This window comes from Sus scrofa, chromosome 12 (assembly GCF_000003025.6).
Source record: "Sus scrofa isolate TJ Tabasco breed Duroc chromosome 12, Sscrofa11.1, whole genome shotgun sequence".
In the NCBI taxonomy this organism is placed as follows: domain Eukaryota; kingdom Metazoa; phylum Chordata; class Mammalia; order Artiodactyla; family Suidae; genus Sus; species Sus scrofa.
The window spans coordinates 3,014,073-3,038,611 of NC_010454.4; the positions used below are offsets into that span (position 1 = coordinate 3,014,073).

General features: G+C 54.3%; 1 long non-coding RNA gene across 2 annotated transcripts in view; it reads left to right on the plus strand.

Annotated features, from left to right (window-relative positions):
* LOC106505381 overlaps nt 1-24,539 on the plus strand; it is a 396,508-nt gene that overhangs the window by 304,163 nt on the left and 67,806 nt on the right. Inside the window, exon 4 of one of the 2 annotated variants that reach the window (XR_002336944.1) lies at nt 341-378. This is a non-coding gene — a long non-coding RNA (uncharacterized LOC106505381). Of the gene's footprint in view, nt 1-340; nt 2,598-24,539 lie in introns of those variants that run through there. The other variant, XR_002336943.1, reaches the window with a different exon arrangement.

Genomic DNA, 24,539 nt, shown 5'->3' on the forward strand with positions numbered 1-24,539 from the left:
GCAACTCAGAGTTTGGGGCAAAGGAAAGAAAGAGGGAAAACACGAAGGACACCCCCGAGCCGCGGGGGGATGCGTTTGGGGATCTGGCCGACAGGCCGGCGGCGCTCTGTCTCCCTTTGTCTCTGTCTGTTACATCAGATGGCGACTCGCAGCCGCGCTGGCCCTGCAGACGGATGGCGGCGGAGGTGAACCTGGGCAGGTTTTCTCGGCCTCCCGGGGAGATAATGCCTCCTCCTCCAGACTTGACTAGTCAATGAGCACATCGCAGCCAGCAACCCAACCTGCGATGGCAAGCCACGTTGATTCTAATTCTCTCTCCTTTCTCTTTTTTTTTTCTTAGAGCCCACAGTGCCTCGGGAAAAATTGGCTGAATAAAAGGTATGAAGATTTTCTCTCTTTCTTCCTGAATAGCGTTTGACAGACATGCGCGTGTGGAACATCCTGGGAGCTGCTGACAGTGGATGCCAGGGGTTCGGGGTTTCCTAGACACTGGAGGGAGGGGAGTTTGGGAGCAGGGTGTGTGGCCTGTTTAGCTCTTGTCCCCCAATGGGCCGGCCCAAAATGTGCTGGGAAGGCAGGACTGGAGGGCCGGCGGGGCGGGAGAGAAATGAGGAACAGGAGTTTGTGTAAACGCCGCGCTGCTAGGCTGTGGCCAGAGAAGCTGTGCCGACTCCGTCCTGGTGCCTTCCCTCCCCCTTCTCCACCCTGGGTACCGGTGCCCAGGGGTGTACCCCCAGGCTGCACGACCTTTGGAACCGAGGGCAGCTCTGCTCACTGGTCCAGGGTGGTCCAGCTCCCCTCTGTGGCCTGATCTCCTTGGGAAGGGGGCTCCGTTCCCAGTGCTGACGCCCGCAGGGGGCCTGGACACATCTGACCAGAGCCCTGGGTCGCTGTGTCCCTTCCACCTACTGCTGATCTCTTTCGTAGAGTCCCCTGTAAGGTTATACTTTGGGGGAAAGGTTATTATAAAAGTAATGCATATTTGTTGTGAACGAAATTAGAAAATGCAGGTTGGCTATGTATTTGTAACCCCAGGGCCCTGACAGGCTTCTCCTCGTGGGCTCCTGGGTCTCAGGCCGCAGGTGCACAAGGACGGCAAAGCCCGTCCACAGATCAGAAACGGAATGAAGCTGTCGGATGGGAGGGGGCTGACGCCTTCATGAGCCAAACACTGGAAATTTAGTTTGCTGGTCCCTTTGGTATTGTTTTTGCTCCAAGCCCACCCTTGGTTCAGAAGTGGGCATAAGCCAAGTGGAGCTCCACTTGGCCAGGGAGCTTTGTCCTGGAAGCCACTCAATGCAGGCCACAGGGGCTGTGTGGGGAGACAGCAGGGACTCTGCTCACTGGCTTTCCATCAGGATCCTCTTCATGGGGTCCTGGGCAACACATGACAGAGTCCCCGGGGAGTGACGTCCTGTTTCTATGGGTATTCGATGCGTTTCTCCATGGGGGGTGGAGAGAAAGTGCAGTTGGCTTTGGTCTCACGCTCTTACCCAAGCGGTCTAACCACAGGGGTGGCGGCTTCACACGCAGCCTTCTTGCCATGCCGTGGTCTCGTTTTCCGGGGGAAGTGTGCCAGTAATCTGTCTGTGGGGCAGGGAACCCATTTGTGCTCTAAGGAATGATGTGGGGATTTGCTGGCTTGAAGTTTTTAATCACTTTATCCAAAAGGTATAACGTTTGCACAAGAGCCATGGATACTTAGAGCGTGCCGTCTAGCACGTTGATGTCAGTTTATATCCATAACATCACTGCTACAACCAAGATACTGAACCTATGCATCACCCCCAAAAGCACCCTGGCGCCCCTTAAGTCTCTTCCTCCCCCCTTCCCAGTCCCCTCTTCCCAGACAAGCACTGACCTGCTTCTTGTCCCTGTAGAATGGTTTGTTTTCCCGAGAATTTTATATGAATAGAGTCAAAGCCTCTGTCTTTTTTGTGGTTTAGCCTCTTTCACTCAGCGTCATTCTGATCCATCCAGGTGGTGGTTTGCATCCAGAGGTCATCCTTTTCATTGCTGAGTAGTATTTCATGCTAGGGATGCACCAGAGTTTATCCATGAGGCCCTTGAAGAAGATTGTGGTTATTGGCAGTTTGGGGCTATTACAAATAAAGCTGCTGTGAGCATCCGTATGTGTCTTTATAGAGGTACCTGTTTGCTTTTCGATTGGGTAAAATACCAGTAGGGAAATGGCTCTCCTATGGAACGTGCACGTTGAACTTTGTAAGCAGATGCTCAACTGTCTTCCAAAGTGATTGCGTCATTTCACATTCCCGCCAGCCTGTGTGGGGACCGCAGTCCGACATCCTCAGCAACACTTGGCGTTGTCAGTTTTTATCATTTTAGCCATTTTAACGGGTATTCAATGGTACTTGGTTGTGGTTTCCGTTGCATGTCCCTGATGGCAAATGATGTTGACCATCGTTTGACGTCCCTGTGTCACCTTTGGTGAAGTAGCTGTTCAGATCTTTGCCTTTACTTTCATTGGGTGGCTTGTTTTCTTATTGTTGACTTTTGGAAATTCTTTATATATATTCTATTATTTTTGTTTTTATTTTTTGCCTTTTTGCCTTTTCTAGGGCTGCTCCCGCGGCATATGGAGATTCCCAGTCTAGGGGTCTAGTCGGAGCTGTAGCCGCTGGCCTACACCACAGCCACAGCAACGTGGGATCCGAGCCGCATCTGCAACCTACACCACAGCTCACAGCAACACCAGATCCTTAACCCCCTGAACAAGGCCAGGGATCGAACCCACAACCTCATGGTTCCTAGTCGGATTCATTCACCCCTGAACCACGACAGAAACTCCAGGAAATTATTCATATATTCTAGATACAAGTCCTTTACCAGACATTTTCTTCTAATTGGTCTCTCTTTTCATTCTCTCAATAGCATCTTTTGACGAGCAGACTTTCATTTTGATAAAGCCCCGTTTACCAATGCATATGGTTCATGCTGTATCTAAGAAATTTTAACCTGACCCACAGTCACCCAGATTCTTTTTTCTTCTGTACTTTCTTCCAGACGTTTTATAGGTTTTAGGTGTTGCATTTAGGTCTGTGGTTTATCTTGAGTTCATTTTTGTGTGTGATGGGAAGTATGGATTGAAGTCCATTTTTCTGTATACGAATCTCCAGTTATTTTCAATATTACTTTTTTTTTAGCATTTAAACCCAATTTGTTCTTAATCTCTCCCCAGTCGACAATAGGCGGATGTTGACACTGGGTACTAAAATGTGTAAAGCAAAAGAGAATGATTTTCACGGCTTTTGAACAGAGCCGTTGGGGTCACTTTGCCAGTCGCTGTTTGTTTGCATCTTTGAATTGGCTTATTGTTTCAGGCACTGTCCCTCGCTCAGAGGTTTTCGTTTGCATGTTCTGTTGAAGGGGTGTTTTTTAAGTTTTATTGACGTATAGCTCATTCACAAGGCTGTGATACCTTCTGCTGTGCGGCAAAGCGACCCGCCACGCCTCTACGCATATCCATTCTCTCCGAATCTTTCCCCACACAGCAGATCACAGGATCCGGGGAAGGGTCCTCTGGGCTCTGCAGCAGGTCCCCTTTGGCCGGTCGGTCCACATACCTCGGGGTGCATCCACCAGGCCCCAACCCCAAGTCCGTCCCTCCCACCCCCAACCTGTCCCCTTTGGTAATCAGAAGTTTTTCAAAGTCGGTGAGTCTGTGTCTGTTCTGCAAATAAGTTCATTTGTATCCTTTTTTTTGGATTCCATCTTATGATAGGTGATATCATATGGTGTTTGTCTTTCACTTTCTAACTTTCTAGATCCATTCATGTTGCTGCACATGGCATTATTTCATTCTTTTGTATGCCTGAGTACTACTACTTAGTTTTAAAACTGCCCTTTATCCGTTGCCTTTTCAGCCTGGTTAAAAATTAGTTGTCATATATGTGTGGGCCCCTCTCTGGACTTGCTTGTATTGATCTATGTGTCTGCCTCGATGCTAGTCCATACTGACATGATTGTTGCAGGTTTATAATAAGCCTCGAAATCAGGTAATATCACCCCTCCAACTTTGTTCTTCCTTTTTTCAAAACCGCACTGGCGGAGTTCCTGTCATGGCTCAGTGGTTGAAGGATCCGACTAGGAACCATGAGGATGCGGGTTCGATCCCTGGCTTTGCTCAGTGGGTTAAGGATCCGGCATTGCTGTGAGCTGTGGTGTAGGTTGCAGACGCAGCTTGGATCCCGCTTTGCTGTGGCTCTGGTATAGGCCAGCAGCTGCAGCTCCAATTAGACCCCTAGCCTGAGAACCTCCATATGCCGCAGAAGTGGCCCTAGAAAAAGATAAAAAAAAAAAAAAACCCATTGACTATCCTAAGTCCCTCAAATTTCCATATGAATTTTAGCATCAGCATGTGAATGTTTTTAAACGCCTCCTGGAATTTTGACCAGGACTGCACCTATAGGTCACCTTGGGGAAGTATTGACTCTAAACAATATTGTCTCCTGACTCATAAACAAGATGTGTCTCCCCAGGTAATTGGGGCTCCTTGCTCTCACCTGTGGTTTGTGTTTTTCAGTGTATGGGTCTTACACATCTTTATCATATCTATCCCTAAGTATCGCATATTTTATGCTATTTTAAATGGTCTTTTTCTTTCAATTTCTGATTGTTTGTTGCTAGTGTTTCGAAATAAAATTATGTTTTAGGATATCAATCTTGTTGTATCCTGTAGCCTCACTAGTAAGTGAGTAAGCTTAAACTCACCTCCTAGTTCTAGTAGCTTTTGTAAATTCCGTCAGATTTTCTACATAGAGGATCATGCTGTCTGTAAATAAAAACAATTTTCCTGCTTCTTTATAATCTGGACACCTATTATTTCTTTTTCTGGCCTTGTTCCCCTGGCTGGAGCCTCCAGTACAGTGATGAACCGAAGTGGTGAGAGTGGGCATCCTTGTTTTGTTCCTGATCCTAAAGGGTAACAAGCCTTTTACTCATTTTTTTTTTTATTATTTTATTTATTTATTTATTTATTTTTTGTCTTTTTGCTATTTCTTGGGCCACTCCTGCAGCATATGGAGTTTCACAGGCTAGGGGTCGAATCGGAGCTGCAGTCGCCAGCCTACGCCAGGGCCACAGCAAGCGGGATCCGAGCCGCGTCTGCGACCTACACCACAGCTCACGGCAACGCCGGATCATCAACCCACTGAGCAAGGCCAGGGACCGAACCCGCAACCTCATGGTTCCTAGGCGGATTCGTTAACCACTGCGCCACGACGGGAACTCCCAAGCCTTTTACTCTTAAGTGTGATGTTAGCTGTAGGTCTTTCATAGATTCCCTTCTATTCCTAGTTCCCTTCTGTTGCTAGTTTGTTGAAAAGTTTTGTCGGCTTTCTATTAGAAATTGATGTTGACTTTTCTTAAAGCCTTCTCCTGCGTCTACTGAAATGATCATATGCTTTTCCTTTTTTAGTTTGTAGTTCCCCTTGTGGCTCCACAGGTTAAGAATCTGTGGACTAGTATCCATGAGGATGCAGGATTAATCCCTGACCTTGCTGAGTGGGTTAAGGGATCCAGTATTGCTGTGAACTATGGTGTAGGCCAACAGCTGCAGCTCTAATCGGGCCTCTAGACTGGGAACTTTCATATGCCACAGGTGTGGCCCTAAAAAGCAAACAAACAAAAAAAAACCTTTAAAAACTTGGAGAAGATCTCCCGCTGTGGCACAACAGGATTAAGGGGGTCTTGGAAGCACTGGGACATGGGTTCAGTCTCCAGCCTGGCATGGTGGGTTAAGGATTGGCATTGCTGCAGCTGTGGTTTAGGTCATGACTGCGGCTCAGATCTGATCCCTGGCCCAAGAGCTCCACAGGCCACGGGGAAGCCAAAAATGAAAAGAAAAAAAAAACCTGATTAAAAACTTGGAGAATTATATTCTTTAATTTTCAAACTTTAATCTAACATAGGTTTAAGTCTATCATCTTGCTAGGTTTTTTTTTTTTTTCTGTTTTTCTCATTTGCTCTTTATCCTCTTTTTCATTTTTTTTTTTTGCTTTCTTTAGGATTATTTTTGTTATTATTATTCCATTTTATCTCCACTCCTGACTTATTAGTTATATCTCTTATTTTCTTTTTCTTTTTTGTTGTTGTTGTTGTTGTCTTTTTGCCATTTCTAGGGCCACTCCCGCCGCATATGGAGGTTCCCAGGTTAGGGATCTAATTGGAGCTGTAGCCACCGGCCTACGCCAGAGCCACAGCAACGCGGGATCCAAGCCGCATCTGCAACCTACACCACAGCTCACGGCAACGCTGGATCCTTAACCCACTGAGCAAGGCCAGGGATCGAACCCACAACTCATAGTTCCTAGTCAGATTGTTAACCACTGAGCCATGACGGGAACTCCTATATCCCTTATTTTCTTATTTTCATGGTTGCTTTAGAGCTCACAGTGTATAGCTTTAGCTAATTGCATTTCGATGATAATAATCCACGCACAGGATAAGCACGCTTTCATTTCTCCCCCTCAACCTTCATGCTATTCTTATCATGCACTTTATTTACACATATGTTATATTTTTTCATTTTTTTAAGTTTTATTGAAGTATATAGTTAATCTACAATGTTGCGAAACAGTTATTTTTTAAAGAGATTTAAGTAATAAAAAAGTCATATATTTACTGATATAGTTACCATTTCTGGTGGTTTTCATTCCTTTGTGTGGATCTGTTTTCCAGCTGGTGCCATTTCCCTTCTATTTGAAAGACTCCCTTTAATATTTCTGCTGGTGAAAATTTTCTGGTGTAAATCAAGCTTGTATATGTCTGAAATAGACTTTGCCTAAAATTTTGTCTTGAAAGCAGTTTTTGCTGGGTATGGACTTCTACGTTGACGGGGTTTTCTTGTTGGTTTGTTTTGTTTCCTCTCCTCAGTACTTTAAAGCTACGGCCTCAGGGTCTTCTGGTTTGCCTGGTTTCAAAGTCTACTATCATTCCTATTTTTGTTTTTCTATACAGAATATGTCCTTTTTTATCTGGCTGCTTCTAAGATTTTCTGTTTATTACTGGTTTTGAGCAGTTTGATGATGATTTGTTTAAGTGTCATTTTCTTCATGTTTCTTGGGTTGGGCTTGCTGAGCTTCTGGATCTGTGAGTTTGTGGTTTTCATCAAATTTGGAAATGTTTTCATCCATTATTCCTTCAGATATTTCTTCTGTCCTCTCACCACTTTCAGGGACGCCTGATGACATGTACATTAGGCTGCCTTAAGTTGTCCCACAACCCACCGATATTCTTTTCTTTTCCTTTTTTTTTTTTTTTTTTTTTTTTTTTTTGGGTCACAGCCATGATATGTGGAAGTTCCCAGGCCGGGAATCAAACCCACACCATAACAGGAACCCAAGCCACTGCTGTGATCACACCAGATCCTTAACCCACTGCGCCACAGGAGAACTCCCTTTTCAACTTTCAAAACTTATTTTTTCTTATTTTTCTATATATATTTGCGTCCTCGAGTTCATTAATGTTTTCTTCAGCAATGTTTAATCTGCCATTAATCCTGTATATATTTTGCACCTCAGATGTTGTAGGTTTATCTCTACAAGTTCGATTTGCATGTTACATGTTACGTGCTATGTCTTACATGTCTCTGCTTAATGTTTGGAACCTGGGGAATACAGTTATCATTGTTTTAATATGTCTGTCTGTTAATTCTAACATGTGTGTCAGCTTGGGTTCAGTTTCAAATGATTGATTTTTCTCCTCATTTCGGGTTATATTTTCCTGCGTCTTGCCTTCCTGGTGATCTTTGATTAGGTGCTACACATTGTCAATTTTATCTCCCGACGTGCTGGATACTTTTATTCCTATAAATACTCGTGAACTCTGTTCTGCGAGGCAGTTTGATGGTCTCAGATCTTGCTTTTAAGATTTGTTCGACGGGTCCAACGGCATGGTTGGTCCAGGCGCGGTGGCCTCTACTGCCGAGGCGAGCCCCTCTGAGCCCTGCACCCGTTGCAGAGGTGTCCCGGTCTGGCTGCTGAGGACACACGCTGTTGCGGGCCCTGAGTGAGAGCCGTGGGCTGCTTTCTTCTCATCCTTTCAGAGGGTTCTTCTCGCAAATGCACGAGCTGATCCGCACTCGGCTGAATACTCAGTGAGGACCCTCTCCCGTCCCCCAGGGTCCTCCCTCTGTCCAGCTATCTTTTCTCTGGCACTTGGTCCCACAGCCCCAGCTGCCTGTGTCTCCCCAGCTCTCAGCTCTCTCTCCCCAGCTCAGGGACAACCTCAGGCTGTCCTTGGGGTCTCCGCACTCTGGCCTGAAAACTCTGCAGATGGCAAGCTGGGGCAGGTGGGGGGGGGGGCTTCATTGGTTTCCCATCGCTCAGGAAATCACTGCCCTTCAATGTCTGGTTCCCGTGTCTTGAAAACCATTCTTGGCTCGAGACATCAGGCTGGCGGGAGTGAGAGCTCGTGAGAAGGAGGTGGGCTGAGGTGCTGGTCAAGGCCCTGGGGCCTGGGGATGAGAGGTCCACGCGTGGAGACAGCCGTTATTGTCTCCTCTCCCTTGCGGGTGGCTCCCTCGCCTCCATTAAGAGGCGTCTGCAGTCCTGAGAACTTAGCTCTTAGAAGATGCTTTCAAAGGGCTCTTCACAGAATCTTCTCAAGAAATTTTTTATTGTAAAGAGTAAGATGTGGGCAGGACAATACCTCCAAGCCTCTCAAAACCTCCGTGGTGGGGAGGCAGACCCCCCCCAGGGGAGGGGGAGAGGGGAACCCAGAACCCCCTGACAGGCCCAACTGCCTTGCGTTTAAGCACGTCACAGCATGGGGCGGGGGGAACCCTGTCCACCTTGACCCCAACACAAGGAACCGAGCACGGAGGGGGACCTGTCAGAGGCTGAGGCCTCTCACTCCTCCAAGTCTCAGTCCCCACACCCCCGCCACTGAGGCCAGGCTGCAGTTGCATTCTTTCTCTTTTTTTTTCTTTCTTTTTTTTTTTCTTTTTTTGCTTTTTAGGGCCGCACCCGCCATATGTGGAGGTTCCCAGGCTAGGGGTTGAATCAGAGCTACAGCTGCCAGCCTACACCACAGCTCACAGCAACACCGGATCCTTAACCCACTGAGCGAGGTCAGGGATTGAACCTGCAACCTCATGGTTCCTATTTGGATTTGCTTCCTCTGTGCCACAAGGGGAACTCCTGGAATTGTACTCTTAATCCCTTATCTGCGCACAGCACCTCCCAGCTTACCGGAGTTTACACAGGTGTCAGCTCACGTGGCTTTTATCCCATTGACTGCAGGGTCCATCTTACAGATGGGAAAACTGAGGCTTAAAATGGGTAAATGGTTTGCCCAGGCTTCTTTTCACACTGAGAATTTCCCTTGACCAAAATGGATGCTCCCTGTTAGAAAGCGTGGGTTTCCTGAGCTTGGGTTTCTGAGCCTCTTCGCAGGTGTGTCGCCACCTGTCACACCACAGGAGCCTAACGCCTGCACGGACAGGGAGGATGCAACCCTGCCTGGCCCGCGAGGACCCTCCCCGCTTGGACAGAGCATTTGCGTTGTCAGGGTTGTCAGCAGTCTGGCTTCGTGGGACTGCAGTCCCTGCTCAGTGCGGAGCTCTTTCGGGAACATCAGACGTCAGGAGCTCTTTTGCGTTTGGACTAATGCATCATTTAGGCTGCCAGAGTGGAAAAAAAGGGCAGGGGGAAATGCCCAAAAATGTTGATCACAGAGGGTTCACCCATGGCCGTGTCCAAGACCAGAGCTATCCTGTGTCAGCAGTGTGGGTATAACTTGCCCGAAAACCAGCTCCCACCCGTCAGGCTTTGCGGCGCAGGGACTGACAGGGGTTCCTGAGGCCTCCCTCGGCTTCCAGGGTGGATTCAGCTGGGGGGCTTTGTGCTGGAGCAGGACATGAAACATTTGAGATGGGATCAGAGAACAACAGAAAGCAGAGCCTACGTGTGCGCATCCGTGTTTGTGCGAAAGTCTAAAAACCCGAGTCTGTGTTTTCCCCCGAGGATTAATTACAGTTGGAGAGGAGGCTTGTCCGGGCATGTTCCACTCGGGCAGAGCAATTTATCATTCGGTTTCTCGGAGCAGAAGGCAGGTCACGGTGCAGAGAACAAGACACACGTCTCTCTGCCGCTCTCAGACGTCACAGCTGCCCCACCCGCTCCGGGGTGGACAGCTTTGCCCTAGGCGGGTGCCAGAGGGCGCACAGAGAGCTTGCTGGCCCCCAGGCCTGGTGCGAAAAGAGAGATAGTGAGGCCTTGCCGTGATCCGCCTAAGACAGAACCCGTCGTGGGCAAGGCCTTTGCAGGCGTCTTGGAAGGGAAACTGTCCAGCATCTCTCGGACGTGTGCCTCTGACGGGGAGGAAGGGCAGAAAGACGTGGGTGCCAGTCCGCCTGGCTGCCCTCGCCAGATTCCTTCTGATCCTGCAACCCAAGGGCCGAGGTTCTCTGGGATTCACGGGGGAGGTCCCAAAGAAGGAAGCTTTTATTCCTGTTGGTGGCCGAAAAGCAGGGTGACACATCAGCTCACCACTTAGCAAAGTGGAGGCCCCTCGCTATGTGATGGTTATAATTTGGGACCTCCCTGGCTGTGGTGACGTGACGGACACAGAGGACCCGGCCACCCTCCCTCTGCCTCTGGATCCCTCCACCATCACCTGAGCACCAGGGAACCCCTCTGTGTCCCTGGAGCGGCCGGGGGTCTTCTCTTGCACTTTGCTTTTGTCCTTTCGACCGTCGTGTCCATGTTCCTGCCTCCCCGACGCCGGACACCTGAGGCTACAGTGAGCACACACTCGCTTCGGCACAAGTGTGTTTCTGAAAAGTTACAAAGCGTCAATACCTCTGTCCCCAGTTCAACTCTTCTTGCCACCCTACCCCTATCACCCCAGCCCAGCAGGGCTCACTGAGTGGCCCTGCTCCTGCACTGACTCCTCCTGGTAAGGGAGAAGGCCCTGGGCAGCACCAGTGATCCCATCCACTGGGTACCCGACGCTGTGCCAGGTGCTCAGGACCCCACCCCAACCAGCCAGACTGATACCTGAGCAAATAATCACCCCTCTGGGGTGGGGGGGGGTGCCCTCCAGCCAGTCTACGGGAACACAGGGAGAACCACCTGCAGGCAGAGGCCCGACTCTCCTCCAAGGATGTGCTCTCACCGGCTGCCCAGCTCACAGAGTCAGTGTCTCAGGGCTTCTCTTCTTCCTCTGCTGGAATTAGCCTTCCTGACGCAGCAACGGAACTGGTGGTCTCTGCCAAACCAGCCAGAAGTCCCCAGGCTCATTCGCAGGTTGTCCAGCCTGCTGCCTCTCTGGTGCTTGCAGCTGAGTTAGAGGGCAGGAGGGAAGGACAGAAGGTACAGGAGTGAAGATGGAGCAGGGAAGGGTGGGGTCCGAGGAGCATCCACAGCTGCTTCCCTGCAGGCCTGGCCGAGAGGTCACTACCCAGAAGGCCAAGAGTCCCCAAGGCTGGCCGGGCCCCAGAGCTTCCTGAACAACTTGCCTAGTTAGAGTTTTTCTTTCTCCGTTTTTGTGGTGAATTCACTTGCCTCCCACCCCCACTTTCACATCTGCTTCTCTCCCCATTCGTGTACCTGCGAATTCCCTTGACTGAGTTTATAATGATGATCATTTATCAAACAGCACCTGTGTGCCCGGCCGTTCACCTTGGTGATTTCTAAACCTCATAATTAGCCAGGCAAGTAAATGATGCCATCCCATTTTGCCAAAAAGGAAACTGAGGCTCGGAGAGGTTAAGTAACTTGCTCAAAGCCACACTGCAAGTCAGCAGCTAGGCTGGAATTAGCCTATTACCTGCCTGATGTCAGATCAGGGCTTCTTCCACCCTAGCAGGTTGACTCTCAGGAGGTGACTGGTGCCATCAAAGACACCACATGCTCTCCTGATCAAGGCCAGAAGAATAGGAGAGGACTGCTAATCAAGCCAAGAAACCATCCCCACTCCTCAGTGGGTGCCGGCACTGAAGAAATCCTCAGGGTGAGAGGAGATGGCCTCGAGGTCTTCCTCCTTAGATACTTGGCCCTCCCCCTTCTAAGGAAAGTGCTCAGGGGGTTCATGATGATACTTTTAAGGCCTAAGTTGGACCTTACCCCTTGGCTCAAATCCTCGATGGCTGCCAGTTCTCTTAAAGAAAAGCTAAAGTCATCACAATACCCTCCCATGTAAGACCTCATGTGATCTGTCCCCATTATTCCTCTGGTCACCTCTTCCCCTGCTCCCCTTCACTCTCATCTCATTACTCAAGCCCATTGGGCCACTTTGCCTGTTCTCTGAAGAGCCAGGTACGTTCTGTGACAGAGCCTCTGCCAGAAGATTCTTCCCAAGCAGCCTCAAGGCTTCTTCCCTTGGCTCCTCCAGTAGGGCCTAAACATTACCTCTTCAATTAGGCTCACCCTAACCGCGCCCTCTTGTATTTGGGGACCTGGATGTCGGCACAATTAGGTGCATTCAGAATTGTCTGAATGACCATCTCCAAAGAGTGTGGCTCTTGGGGTGTCCCCAGCGATACACCGTAAGGCTCTGCTCTCAACCCTATCCTAGGCAGGATTTTTATCACTGACTTATGTAATCACGTACTAAGCATGATGATCAGATTCTGGTTAATCTGAAACCGAGAAGAACTAATACTAGTGAGGACCATAGATGAAATTTAACTAGATTTAATCAAAATAAATGTAACATCTTGCCCTTAGGTCCAAAGACACTAAATTGGTGAATGTAAGTGAAAAAAGACTTGGGGGTTTTAACTGATGGTGAATTCAGTGAAGTGGGGGGACTCTCTGTCCACCTGGGCTGCTGTAACAAAGCACCGGGATCGGGCAGCTTATCAAGAACAGATATTTATTGCTTACAGTTCTGGAGGTTGGAGTCCCAGATCAGGGCGCCAGCAGGGTCGGGTCCTGGTGAGGGCCCTCTTGGGGCTGCAGATCACAGTTTTCTCAAAGTGTCCTCGAGTGGAAAGCAGAAGTGGGAAGCGGTCGGGACACGAATTCATTCACGAGGGCCCCACCCTCATGACCTCGTCTGACCCCAGTCACCTCCCAAAGGCCCTACCTCCTACTATCTAACATGGGGGGTCAGAGATTCAACATATGAACTGGGGTGGCAGTGGGGGGACAGCAGTTAGTCCATGATAGTGACCAAAGAGCTTACGCAGACCGGGGACCCTGTTACTCACTGCGAGGGAGGGTGCAGTCACCCCAAAGGTAAGCGGCTGCCTTGGAGGTGCCTGGTCTTTGGCTCGTGTGAGGGAAGGGACATCCCCAGGTTATGGGAGGCAGAGGCTGGTTGGAGCCTCCCTGGACCATTGGGTTCACTTTGGAGGCACCACTGTGATGTTTCCTGGGACATCCCCGGGGAATGGCTGCAGGGACGGGAGCCGTTTGCCAGGCAGGGGAAAGATTGGGCAGCCGGATGGTCCATCTCAGAGAATCCGAGGGCTGGCCTGCCCGAGAGAAAGGTGGTGTGCTCCATGCGGTCTCAGATCAACTAAGAGCAGGGAGAGGGGTCGGGGACAGGTTCGGAGGGCTGTCCAAAGGGAGGACTCTCGAAAGATGACGGCTGGCCGGTGATGAGCCGGGCTGCCTCGGAGGCTGCGGAGGAGTTTCGCTGTTGAAAGGAGAGGGCCAGGTGACGCCGCAGACTCTTGGGGGGAGGCCACGCTCCCTGACTTCACCCGTTACTGTTTGGGAGGGAGACCCTGCCAGCAGCTCTCTAAATCAGGATGTGCGGGGGGGCCTGCCTAGAGTGAGGGTACGCAGTGCCAGCGACCTCAAGCTGCTTTCCCTTTGCACCCCATCTTTCTCTTGCTCCTCTCGCCCCTCTCTCAGAGCAGAGGCGGGTTCCTCTTCCGAAGCCCCCTCCCTTGCAGGTAAATTATTGACAGCGTTATCCGCCGTATTGCTGTACTGGAGGGGCGCTGCCACAGAGCAGCTGAGCTTGGAATGTGTGAACAGCAGCCCTTAGAATCCCCTTGCACCCCCTCTCTGGCTCCTCTCATCATTTCCTACCCAGAACTGCCAGCGTTCCGACTGGAGGGTGCTGCATCCTCTCCATGCCTGGTGCCACCAGCCTGCAGAGCTATAGATTCAGTCTGTGGCAGATGTCACCACCCAGCCCAGGTGAGGGCCAAGTCTCTTGGCTGGGGCCCTAGGATGTCCCCCTGCGGCTGACCAAATGAAGACCTCCAGGGCCTGTGTGGATGTGGCCTGCCGACTGGGGGCCGCTCTCACGTGGGTGTCACCTTGGTATACTTCTGGGAGCAGGGTCTGCATATAGACATAGGGCACACGTGTGCAGGGAAGGGCCTGTGCATTTGTGTGTGTGTGCATGCATGCAGAAATGCATGCAGCTGTTACACAGGCTCCTGCATTTCCACATGTGCACACTCGGGCGTGGATTTTTATAGCAGACACTCTAGTGGTTAATTCCACGCAGGCCCTGCCTGCAAGACATTGCATTGAGCCTGTCTTTCTGGAGAGGGTGATGATGTGGCCACCTCAGAGCACTGAGGATGCCAGGAGACATGCAGCTCATTGAGAGAGGCTGCTGGTGGCATGGGCACGTCACCAGGGGCTAGAGAGGCATGCAAGAAAGGATGGCTCAGAGTTCCTGTCGTGGCTCAGTGGTTAACAAACCCGACTAGCATCCATGGGGACATGGGTTCGATCCCTGGCCTCGCTCGGTGGGTTGAGGATCCGGCTTTGCTGTGAGCTGTGGTGTAGGTCGCAGACACGGCCTGGATCCCGCGTGGCAGTGTCTCTGACGTAGGCTGGCGGCTACAGCTCCGATTTGACCCCTAGCCTGGGAACCTCCATGTGCCGCCATTGCAGCCCTAAAAGACAATAAATAAATGAGTAAATAAATAAATAAATAGACAAATAAATAAAGGATGGCTCGCCCACATGCTCAGGGGGCAGATCTCCTACCCACATCCCAGAGGCGCGGCGTGTAGTTTGCTGGCGGCCCAGACCCTCCAGACCTGAGCCCTTTGGACACCTGGCTGGTCCGCAGTGGCCCACACCATGGCGGAAACCGCTTCTTTCTCTCTGAGACGAAGTGCTGCCCTGCCCCTCCCTGAAAGGCAGCCCAGCTGTGCTCCACGGCTTTCATGCTCTCTATTCATCCCGCGGCCAACACATCCAGGCATCTGCTGAGTGCCCTGCACCTGGCTGCCCCAGCTACAACCAGAGTGCCTGAGCCCCTGGCCTCTAGGAGATGCCCATCTCCCCAGGAAGGAGATGGCAGGTTTGACTGTGAGCCACATGACTGGGCTGGATGCCATGGAAAGTAAGGACAGGGCGCTGTGGTGAGCGCTGTGCTCCTTGTGAGCCTTCTGAGCCCAAAGCCTGGCTCCGCAGGGCTCTCTGGACACATCTGGAGGAAACACGACCAGGCACCAGCCCTGAGCGCTGTGTCGACAGGTGCAGCTGCTTATCACCTCCGCAAGGAGCCCAGAGGAGGATGCTCAGGAGCCTGGGGTAGGCGCCGGGCCTTTTGAAAAGCACAGGGCACCAGACCCTTCCACAAGCCACAGGGAGGCAGGGAGACCCATTTCCACTCTGATGTCCTGTGTCCCCAGCCGTTGTCCTCAGGGGTACCAGGGTACAGGCCTTTTATGCGTCTCATTTGATCATTGATCCTTCAATCAGTCTTATCCAGTCACTGAAACAGCCTGGGACCAGGGATGGCATTGTCCTCTCAGTTAGAAATGAGGAAATTGAGGCTCAGAGCAGCGCTGTGAATGGCAGAGCCAGGTTTGCAGAGTCTCAGGCATCTGGAGCCTCCAGCCAGGCTCACCCCCTGACATAGGTCAGCTCATAAGAGCTTGCGCCCCAGGGGACTCTGAGCTTATTAGACCTGCTAGAAACCAGGCGGTGGGGCCCAAGGCATCAGGCCTTCTCAGCACATCTCCTTTCTCATCCTCCAGAGTGTGTGGCTTGTGAAGGGTTTTGTAACCCAGTCATAGAGCAGTGAACAAGAGCACGCACGCACACACATACACATGCACGCACACACGCACGCATACCCCTGACCTCTGAGCTCCTCCCCCGGCACTCCCACCCTTCCCAGAGCCCATCAGCATCCTTGCCGGCCCCAAAGGTTTAAAGTCTGTGATGTCACTGCCTCTTTTCTGATGCCTCCTTTGGGCTTGTCTGGCCTGGGAGCCGCAGGTTGGGCCTTGGAGGGGAGCCAGGGTACCCAGCCAGAAGCTCCCAGCCTCCGAACCCCACCTCCTCCTTCTCCATCCAGCCTCCTCCTGACTCATCCAGGTCCTCTCGGGGTGGGGATGGTGGGGCCAGTCATGAGCCTCCCTGTGCCCCCACCATCCACAGCTGGCCTGGGGGGGCCGGGGGGGGCTTCTGACACCGCAGGCCAAAAGCTACTCTCCAGGCAAGGGAAGGGCCGGGCTCATCAAAGGTGGTCCCCGTCCTCTCCCAGCCTGATGACACCAGCCCAGGCCCAAGGGTGACAGGAGGCTCGCCACCTACTGTCACTCTCCATTATGTAGGACCCCCCAGCCCCATAACCAGCCTCTGGGCCTCAGTTGCCCCCATTGGAAGAAACCTTAAGAACCATAGAAAGTATGGCTTCCTTTTGTCTCTTTCTTTTGTCCCTTCAAAGAGGGGGCGATGGCCTGGGTGGGTCTGGCCTTCAGGCTGACAGTTGCAACACAGTTGGCCTCCTTATAACACAGATTGGCCTCCCTCCTGGCCTGGGTCTCTAGGTGGCTTGTGACCCATGGGCAGCACCGGCCTGAGGCAGTGGTCAGGGAGGCCAGCCAGCTTTGGGCAGCGCTGAGCAGGAATCCAGAAGACTAGATACCCTGCCTGGGCATCTGGAGGTGGCGCCCCCAGCAGCACAGGGGATCGTGGGGAGGGCAGCTGGGATGAGCTGAGGCAGGACAGATGGGGGACACAGATGCACACCCCTGGCACCACCCTCTCTCCCCACCCCCCGCACTGCGCTCCACTCCTGGCCTGGCTGCAGCAGCACCTCATCTCTGCCTGGCCTCAGTCCAGCACCCAGAGCCGGCCGCTCCGCACCTCTGCAGCTGGAGCAGCTTCTCCTCCTCACCCCGCCCCTCCCAGACTTGGGGCTGGGGTCTTGGGGGGTGGGGGGAGGTCTCACCTCTGTTCCTGCCAACTTCCATCTTCTTCCCGCCCCCTGAAGCCAAGAGGGACTTTGCAGGGAAACGGTAATGGTCCTTCTCGCCCTCCCTCTCTGTCTAAGCTCGGAGTTCTCCCCTTCTCCATCCAGTAATCATGAGATCTCTTGGGCTGGGAGCTTTTGCCTCCCCCACCCCCACATCACGGGAGCCTCCCCAGGGCCCTGCGTGGGAGCGCTGGGCGTCCGCACGGGAAGCTCTGCTCTGAGCAGAGAGCCGGTCGGCAGGAGTGACCAGACTAGGCAGCGCCGGGCAAGGCCCCAGCAGATGGGCGAGCCCCCAGCCGGTGCTGAGCTGAACAACCTGGGAAATAAACAGAGAGACCAGGGAGAGGAGAGGGCTGGGCGGCAGCAGGCGCAGAGAGGAGAGCGACACTTCCCAAGGCAGCTTCGAGGGCCAATCAAACTGAGCGCCAGCGTGGGCACCGCAACCCCAACCCCCGACCTGCTGCCCGCCACCGCCACTGCCCCACGGGTCTCATCCCCGAGTCTGCGTGGAATTGCGGTTCCGAAATGATGATGTATTTTTGGGTATGTACCAAGCGTGGACTGCCGAGCTGCTTTTTCGGCTCCGGGCACATCTAGGGTTGAAGTGTTGAAAAAGTAGCATGCCCACCCCCGCCCTTGAAAGTGTCCCCGCGCGCGCACCTGTCCCTAGCCCGTGCCAGCTTCCCCACAGCACCCAGCCAGCACAGCCCTGGGATCAGGGGTGTCCCCAGATAGGAAGTGCTGCCTGCCTGTGGGGCCAGACTCCCCTCAGCAGCTTCTGTAGAGCTGGGCAGAGGCTATGCCCAGAACACCCTGCCTGGGGTGCGCTGTCCTGTCTCCCTCTCCTCCTGCCTGGCCAGGGGAAAACCTCACTCGGATCCCTCATGAAAACTTCAGGCAGCTCCCAAGACCAAGTGCACATCCCCAGCCCTGCATCTCGCTCCCTTCCTCCCTCCCCCTTCTCTGAGCTACAGAATCAGCCAGGGAAACCGGATCCAGATCCGGGAGAGACTGGTGGGCACACTAACTGTGAGCCCGAGCCACAGCTCCAGAGCTCTGAGCCCCCAAACCCTGGACGCGCACGGGGGCCCTGCGAAGAGAAAGAACCCCAACCTGCACGCCCCCTCCCTGGCTAGCCCTGTGCCTCTCGGCCAAGGACATGACAGTGACAGTGATCACAGTGGGCGTCTCGGCCAGACCTGGGAAGGGGCAACAGGGAGGCCGAGGCAAGAAGGGTCCCCACTTGGGGGTGAGGGGACCAGCCCTTCTTGCTGGGTCTGGCTGACCTGGGAGCGGAGAACCTGGGGTGTGCGGTGCGCGGGTACACGTGTGAGTCTGCGTGGGTGCGGGCTCCCACGGAGCAGGCTGGGAAACCTGCGTGTAGCCTGCGCTTCCCCCGAGGCCCAGGCTCTGGGCCTCCTTGCGTCCAGGTGCTTTTTCCAGGCTGCCCTTCCCAGTCCAGGCATGTCCTGCTCCAGGGCCACAGCCGGTCCCTACTTCCAGGGGAAGCTCTCAGGGGCCCTGGGACACCTGGGTGGAGGGACAGTGGGCCAGGCAAGGGTCAGCAGGAGAGGCCAAGGTAGCTACAGAGAAGAGTCCCATGGCCTCGGGAGGCAGGATGGCTGTGGTCAGCGCCACGGCTGTGGACACAGGCTGAGCTCCGCTGAGCCCTGCTGACCCCATTCCCACCCAGGGCAGTGTCAGGTCCAGCACATGCCTAGATGCTCCAGGCCTCCATCCATTGCAAAGGATCTTAGTTCTGCCGAGAACACCCTGGCTGCCCAAGACTTTGTCTGCTCGGCAAATTCCTCCTCGTTCTTCAAGGCCAGCCTGAGAGGACACTGCCCCAGGGACACTGTCCCCAAACCTGCAGGCAGAACAGATTCTTCCCTGTATCTTGAGTCCTGTCAGCACCAGGCTGGCATTCATGAGCTGGCCCCCAGTCCCTGCTGTGATCTGGGGGTCTCCAGAGCCTGGTGGGGCTTCTCTTGATCTGGACCTAGCAATCAGGAGATGCCCCCTGAGGTGGCCAGATGGATGCAAAGGAGAGACCGGTGCCCCCGGGCACACTGCTTCTCTCGGTACTCTGGCTCCGACATCTGGGGATTGTGCCTCCTGGGACTTCTTCCCTTCCAGGGCTCTGGCCTTGCCCACCCTCCCAGCCAAGCCTGGGCCATGTGCCCGAGTGTTCCCTTCTGAACTTTGGAGGCTATTTTAGGAGAGGGCTAGAACCTGGCTGGAGAGGCTCCCCTGTGCCTCTTCCCTGGCCGGGCTTCGCCTCTAGGTGGGGATTCACTGCCATAGAAAGGTGGTGGGGGGGGCGCCCCACAGTCGGCGGACCCCTTCTCTGGGTCTCCTCTCCCAGGGCTCCCTCCCTGAGCCATGTCACCAAACTGCCAAGTCCCAAGTCAGCATCCCTGCCTAGACCAGCTCCCGAGCCCCACTGGCGCCCGCTCATTTCTCGCTGCCCACCTGAGGCCCACCCTCCTCAGACTCGGCACACTGAAGCAGCTCGTTGCTCTTCGGACCAGCTTTTCCCTCTTCTTCCTGCAGGTCACGGGGAAGTGCTCCCACCCACCCAGACTCACAGTCGCCCTTAGCTCTCCCAGCTGCAGCTTCCCAGTGTGGGCCAGGCCCGCGGGTTCTGCCCCTGCTCTTTCTCTCCGTCTGCCCCCTTCCCCAGGCCCAGCCCCAGCGCCACCCGCCCCGTCAAGTCTAACCTTCTTCTTAGCCTGGAGCACAGAGTTCTTCACTTCTGGCCTCCTTAGCTCCAGCCTCACCCCCTGCCGCTCCTTCACATGCCTGTTCCCCGAGGTCCAGCCAGGCTGAGCTGCTACCAGCTTGACTGAACCATCTGCGAGCTCCCCCCCACCCCAGCCCTGTTCCTCCTAAAACTCCCTCCCCACCCAAACCCCGCTCCAGCTGGCTCCTTCTTCCCTCCAGGGGGAGCCTGCAGGCAGGGAGACAGGAGAAATGAGAAGCAGCTTAGGTGTCACCACCTCCAGGAAGCCCTCTATAGCTATCCCGCAGCGAGGTGTTGTTCCCTCCCCTGTGCCCGCATGCGCTCATCTGAGGCCACTGTCCTTAGCCATTGTTCTGCCATCTCCCCTCCACCGGCAGTGCCCTCGAGGACCCTGACTGGGTCTTGTTTCTGGTGCCCACACCATGACCGCCACTTGCCCTCAGCTCCAGAAACCTTGTGCGCTGGAGTGAATGAGTGAGTCTGTTCCAAGAGGCAGAGCGGGGCCTGGTCAGGGGGGTGGCCTCTGAAGCAGAAGCTCCACAGGGCTCCCCACACCCTCCAGCCTTGAGCTGAGGGTCACTCAGTTGACCACCTGTCTTCCCATGCCCGGGCACAACTTTTCAAGGAGGCATTGGATGTATCACTGCTCCGTGTAAAGCTGACCAAGGTGGGGCCGCCCACGGTCCTCCTCGGGCCCCCTGCTCTGGGATGATGCCCACACCAGCTCTCGGCCTGAGCTGTTGGTTGCCAGGGTCCACAGTGCTTTCTTCCCTGACCTTCTACAGGATGTTGGGTGCCACTGGGCAAGGAGGACGCTCAGGCTGGAAGGCCGTGGCTGGAAGGCCAGCATCCCACAGCTGCCTGTGGCAGAGCCAGGACTAGCACCAGCTCTTTCTCTGACCCCCAAATGCATTCCTGCACCTGCCACCTCAGGGTGTGTGCTGACTCTGGGTCTCCCCACCCACCTCTGCCCAGCCCAGGTCTGATATCCAACCCTGCTCATGGAGTAGAACCCACCTGGTCTTCCCCGAGCCCTGCCATCCATCCTTTCTTCTGCACAGCCCCTCCCAGACTGGAATCCCGTGTGGGCAGGTGTGCCTGGGCAGTGTTCTAGCTGTGCCCTGGAAAGGGAAGATCTTGGCAAATACCTGTAGAGATAGATGGTGGTGTATCCTTGGGTAGCAGAGGGCTGGCCTGTGTTTGAGCACAAGTACTCGGAGGGCCACCTCCTACATAAGTCCCAGGCTTAGGGCCAGAGGTGCAGTGTGACTCCAGGGTTGATGGGGCTGCAACCCAGAGGACCCATTGCCAGTCTCTCGTCCCAGGCTCAGCATTGCTGGACTCAGCTCAGGGATACATCGGGGCAGCCACGTGCAAGGCCAGGGTCCTAGAGCTTCCTGGGCTGGGAGGTCTGCAGGGGCAGACATTTCCCGCCTCTTCTCTCAGAGCCAGACCTTGGAAAACAGGCTCCCAGGCTAGACGGATGGTCAGGCAGGTGGCTCAGGGATAAAGGGCGCTGGCCCATGGTGTGTGAGTGCCGGGAGGGGCAGCGTGGGCGTTTGTTCCTGCCAGGAAGAGGAAGGACAGAAGCTGGGGACAGGCTGGAGGACAGGGTTGTGTCACTTCCACCCCCAGTGCTGCAGCCCCTGGTGGGTGGCTTCATAATTGACTGGCAACAGGCAGAGATGCCAGAGCAAAACGTCTCCAAATTAGCCGTAATTGCAGGAGAAATAAAGAGGCAAACAGGGTGAGCTGAATGAGGTTTTCTATAAATATTATGTTTTTTAAAGTTTGCCCTGGAGTAATAGAAGCTGTTTAAACGCTAATATCCTGTCTGTGCATTTAAAAAGCCTTGTAATGAGGATTTAGTGCCTCCTTTTCCTAAGGCCTGGAATCTAGGGGCCCCTGGGTCTTTGGTCCTCCTCTCTCCTGAGCGGCTCGGGATGGGCATCCCCCGGAAGTCAGAAACTGCCCCCTCCCCTGGGCCAGTTCCAGCCGCCGCCCCACCTGAGCTTCTCTGGGCTCCCCCAGGCGGCCGCAGGGGCCCTTCTCCCCTTCCTACCTTCCCACACCAGCGCTGAGGGCCGCCAGCAGCACTCTCTTGGTCTGAATCGCTTTTGAGATGTTGACACCGTCTGCCCATTTTGTCAAGGCCCAGAGCCCCAGGTCACCTGCACTGTGGGCTGGCCTCTGTCCTCGGCCAGCAGGGAAGCTCTCTGATTCATGAGGGACGAGCGCGCCCCAGGGAGGTGCCGTCGCTACTGGACGATGTCTGGTTTCACTCAAAATCATTAGGCAAGTGTTCGTTCAGCCCGGCCGCGACTGCAGAGCCGTGTGAGGCGGTGAGGGGGCCGCTGTGGAAGGGGCCCCAGGCATCACTCCAGGCCGCTCATCGGAGCCTAAAATCCCCCCTTTCAAAAGCCCTGGCGAGGAGCAGTCCAGAGGCCCCTTCTGAGACTGTCAGAGGGAACCTTCAACTCTGCTTGATTCCGTGTGTTTGAGCACCTGCTGTGCCCTGCAGTTGCATTCTGGGTGTTTGCTCCATGGAGGGTCTTTGGGACACTAGTCTGCCCAACAGCCACCAGGGCCGCTTTCAGAAATAGAAACGGGTCTGGTCTGTCAAAGCGGCATGTCACGTGCTCTTGCCCCTGCGGGGAGCACATGACCTCAGAGCTTCCTCCACGTGCACAGCTCCCAACCCCGGGCAACGTCAGGTGCAGAACGGCTGGGGAGAGGCACCGGCATGTGCATGGGGGTGGCTCCGGCAGCCTTCAATCCCTGCGGCGTGAATGTCCCCAAGTCATGTCTGACGGGGCAAAGATAGGAGGGGAGCTCTTTCCCACAGCCCTCAGCCTCCGTTGGCCACACCTGGCTGACGTCATCTTCCGGCTGAGGCGGCTCCAATGGCCAACTGTCCCCTCGAAGGCTCAGGGCATCCTCAGTGGACGAACTTGGGATTCTCACAAAACAAGGCTATGAATAAACCAAGAGGGAAGAGGAGCAGGTGCCTCTGAGCAGGGCCAGCCGCAACCAAAGGGACTCGCCTGGCTGGGGTTGGAGGGCTCTTGGCTCCCGCCATCCTTTCCTGACCAGTTTGGCAATCGCAGGACAAAGGGCCCCCTGGTTGGAGGGGGGATTTGACACAGGAGTGCGGAGGCCCGTGCGGTTGGGTGAATCCGATGGGGTTTGCTGCCACCTGGAAGGGTAAGAGGTGGCACCACACCCCAGCTACTCCCACAGCCCTAATCTGGTCACCAGAGAAACAGAAAATGTAATCCCTTTTCTATTATTTCTGTCCATAATATAACTGGGGTGACATCCATGTCTGGGAAAGTGGCAGGGGGGCTGGGGAGGGCTGGCTTCTTTTCCTAGCCTGTTGTATACTCACACTTGACACCCCCCCCAACTAAACAACTTGAAATGTGGGGACTGTTGGGGACATTTGAGATTCCAAGAAAGCAGAGGGCTGAGGAGGGTGGTGTGGCTGGGAAAGAGGAGGGTGTCAGGGTTCTTTGGCGAAAGGAGCAAGTTCCTCTGAAGTCTAATCCTTGGCGCTAAGGAAAAGGATAGCAGGCACATGTGGGACAGGCAACAGGGCAAGGCGGGACCTCCAAAGGCAGGGTGACAAAGGCAGGGTCCTAGAGGAAGGAGAAATTGGGAACAGAAACCAGGCTGCAGGGGAGGGCAGGGAGCCCACGGAACTCCCTGGGCACGGACCCCTCCATGGGGCCATTTTTCTGCTGTCACATCCCTGGCGTGGCCCAGGACTCTGGGGGGGGCTGTGCCCTCTGGTGTTTATCCATTCTCAAATAGAGCAGGACCGGAGAAGGGCAGGATGCTGGCTGGTTGTCCCCAGAGGCCCCCAGGGACCAGACCTCGAAGGAGCTTTGCACATCCAGGCGCCTCGGGCCCAGCCAGGGAGCTCCCTGAGAGCAAGGCCTTGCCCGTCCTGAGTGCCCGTGCCCAGCTGTGAGCCCTGTACAATGGGGGTGCTCTACAGAGGTGCTGAGGGAGGGAATGAGTGGCGGTGCTTTAGCAGAGCATCAGGCAGGTGCTGCGGAGAGACCTCAGGGAGGGCTTGGCCGCCCCAGCTCCCCCTGGTTCTGGTTTTGAAATGCCCCAGGACAGGGAGTAAACACTGGGGAGAAGGCCTCAAACCTGCAGAGCCAGCAGGACGGGGACTCACCTCAGCACATCTGCAGTGGCCGGTGGTGTTCATCCAGCACCCCCGGGGTCTGACTCTGGGAACGAGGCACCCCCTTGCTGGGCAGCAGCCAGTTCTCCAGAGCTGTTGGGGGGCTGGCGTGCCCCTCAACCCCCGCGCCGGCGCGGCAGGCCGGCTTCCACCTGGAGCTGATCCCATCTGCTCCACTGAAACCAGGTTCAGCTAATTGTGATTTCAAAACTTAATTATAGAAAGAAGTTGGGATTAAGGACCCTTCCATTTATCTTCCTCCGGCCATGGCTTGTCAGCTGCTGGGATTTGGAGCTTCCTGCTCACGGCCCCGGAGAGTGAGTCGGCGGTGCGGCAAAAGCCAACTTTGGCAGGGTCAGGAGTGGGGGCTGCGTGTGCCGCAAGGAGCTTCTTGATTGGGTCCTGTCCCTCCCCCCTGGTTGAAGTCACAGCCCTTGCCAGGCGATG